The sequence below is a fragment of the Manis pentadactyla genome, chromosome 6, assembly GCF_030020395.1.
Source record: "Manis pentadactyla isolate mManPen7 chromosome 6, mManPen7.hap1, whole genome shotgun sequence".
Taxonomy (NCBI): domain Eukaryota; kingdom Metazoa; phylum Chordata; class Mammalia; order Pholidota; family Manidae; genus Manis; species Manis pentadactyla.
The window spans coordinates 10,499,574-10,502,278 of NC_080024.1; the positions used below are offsets into that span (position 1 = coordinate 10,499,574).

Below are 2,705 nucleotides of genomic sequence, written 5' to 3' on the forward strand. Positions count from 1 at the left end.
CCTGCCCAGTGCGGAGACCGGAGGCCCCGCCCCCACGTTTTACATATGCTAACGACAGGCTTCCTGAACCTTTACACTGGGAGGCAGAAATCCCAAGTCTGTAGACAAACCCTGCGGACGTACGTCTGTCTGCACGAAAGGAGAAGACTGCAGTGGCATGCTGACACCCGATATCAATGTAAACAAGCAGCATGAGCTCGGTGCAGTGTCGATTGGTTTATAAATACATCCTTTCCTATAAATCCACTTATTTCTCCCCCAAACGCATGAGAAATACAGCTAAGATGTCCATTCTGCGTATGGAGAAAGTGAGGCAGAGCACAATACGGCTCGTAAATAGAGAAGCCTGGATTTTTGTTGGGCTATCCTAGCTCTAGAGTCAATGTTATAAGCACTGAGTTTTTTGTTTTTTTTTAAGGTGGTGAATTGGTGTGGTTTCCTTGTACTTTGAGAATTTTCTAACAAATAGTTCATATAATAAATATTTTTTATTAAGCAGAGGTTTTTTTAAAAAAGCATTGTATAGCTCTCGTTGGTTAAAATGGAATTTTAAAAACAACTTTTTTGGTTCTGTTGGAGGAAATGGAAAACCTTCCCCAAAGATAAACAGTGTTTGGTTTCTAAGGGCTACTAGCAGTAATAACAGTTCATTAAAAGCTCCCCAGATGTTTTGGGTCATCATCCTAGTGGTTTAGATTTTCTATTCTCACTTTCCTAGGATTTGGGGGAAGTCTGCTTGTAAATAACCAGGATGCACCGCAGGAGTGGGAGTGCCTTGTTCACTGTGCAACAGAGTGGGTGCCCTTCTGAATTGCTGGGCCTTTCCAGGGAATACTGTGCTGTTTTCTTGAAGGTTAAAGGTATGGTGATTTCTTCTGTACCTCTCACCAGGAAAAGTCCTCAGTTTGGACCTTGAGAAGTTATTTTCTGTCTTTGATATCTCATAGCCATAATCTAGGTCAGAGAGATGAAGAAGAATTCATTCTTTTGAGGAACCTAAACATGTTTACTGATGAGATGACCAGAGGTCTGGATGTGGTTTCATGTAAGTTGTGTGAGTATATAGATGACAAGAGATTGGCCATGTTGATAATTGTTTACTTGGGTGGTGGCTCTTAGACATTTATTATGCAATTTATTGTAATGTTCTCCACTTTTGTGTATGTTTGGCATTTTCCATAATAAAAAGTTTAAAATACAGTTTATTCATAAAGAAGCTATTTATTGAGTACGTGCCATGTGCTGGACACTGTTCTAAGATGCTTGAGGTACATTAGCGAGCAAAAGAGTTAGAAATCTTTGCTCTGTAGAGTGTGCATTCCATTTGTACATGGGGGATGCAGATGGAACACCGTAGGGTAACATGATAAATTCCTGAATCTTATGGTATATTAGAAAATGATAAATGCTAGGGAAAAGAACAAAAAAAAGACAGAGGAAAGAGCAGAAGAGGGCATAGAATGACAGAGGAAAGGGCCAGGGTCTGAGGTTTGGGGCGTTAAAGTTGGGAAAAGCATACAGAGGACGCAAAGAAGATCAGCAGAAAGAGTGAGGGGTCAGTCAGGAGGGATGAGGGGCTTGGAGGAGGGACACCAAGTGGGAACCCTGTGGAAAATGTCACCAACTCACCTGGTAAGCTTACCTAGCAAGTGAAGGGAGAGTCTCTTAGACTGGCACTTAACAAAGTGGCTGCAAAAATGTGCACAGAAATATTTGAATCATTGAATTGTTGGTAGTCGGAGTGGGGGAAAGGTGACCAGGCAAAGAAATCTGAGATAGGAAGCTTTTTGTAATTGCCGCTCTCTGTCTCCCTCTTAGACTCAATGCTTTGAAGGCAAAGGCTTATTACCTTTAGCTGTCTAGTGCTTGGCTGTGTACCTAGTACTGCTTTCATGTATTTGCTGAATGAATGAGCAGAAAGTACCTGGAATGCTGGAGTGAAGCTATGACTTGCCACGCTGGGACTGCCCAACACAGCCAGAGCCAGCTGCCGACAAACGTCCTGAGAGCATCTGTGGGAGAGGAGAGCAGGGATCCCCCTCGATGGCACTGATGGCCAGTGTTTGGAGATCTCCCCCCAGATTCCCGTCTTTACTGTAAAACCCACGAGAGGACAGTGTCGAGCCCATCGTCCATGAACTGAAACCTACCCCAGGTATTCCAGTATCACCCTTTGTCTTTGCTCATTGGCCTCAAGCATGGGAGGGTGCACATCTTACAGAACAGAGAGACACATTACAATAAGGAACTTTTTTCAATTGAGAAAGTTACCCTGAAAAGAAAAAAAAACAGAGACATAGAAATGGGAAACAAGTTAGTGAATGTACAACAGAACAAAACTTTCATCGTAAGTCATTTTTTCTGAAAAATTAGCTGTCATGATTTTTTGTTAACCTTATAAATAGATTTTTGCCATAGATGGCTGTGTTTCCACATCTCAACGTTGACAGTATATAATGGTCTTTTGTCCTTCTTCCAAATGGAGACAATTACAAAGATGACAGAGAATAGTCACCTCCTTGATGCTAAGTTCTGGAATATACAGGGAGAAGAAATTGCGGTTGTCATGATACTGAACTGAGGGGAAAGAAAAGCCCCGGAACTTCAGAATGCAAGGGACAGAGCGAGCAGTTGCAAGACATCGAGGTATTCAAGGCAGGAGGAAGCAGCCAGGAGGGAGGGAGGGAAGTCTTACCAAATGCTGT

The 2,705-nt window shown here is 42.6% G+C and overlaps 1 long non-coding RNA gene across 1 annotated transcript; it reads left to right on the forward strand.

Moving 5' to 3' along the window:
- Window positions 1-729: 729 nt before the first annotated feature.
- On the forward strand, window positions 730-2,417 carry LOC130684222 (uncharacterized). Its single transcript, XR_008998408.1, has 3 exons — window positions 730-860; window positions 948-1,045; window positions 1,819-2,417. It is a non-coding gene; the product is annotated as an uncharacterized LOC130684222 (long non-coding RNA).
- The last annotated feature ends 288 nt before the right edge of the window (window positions 2,418-2,705 follow it).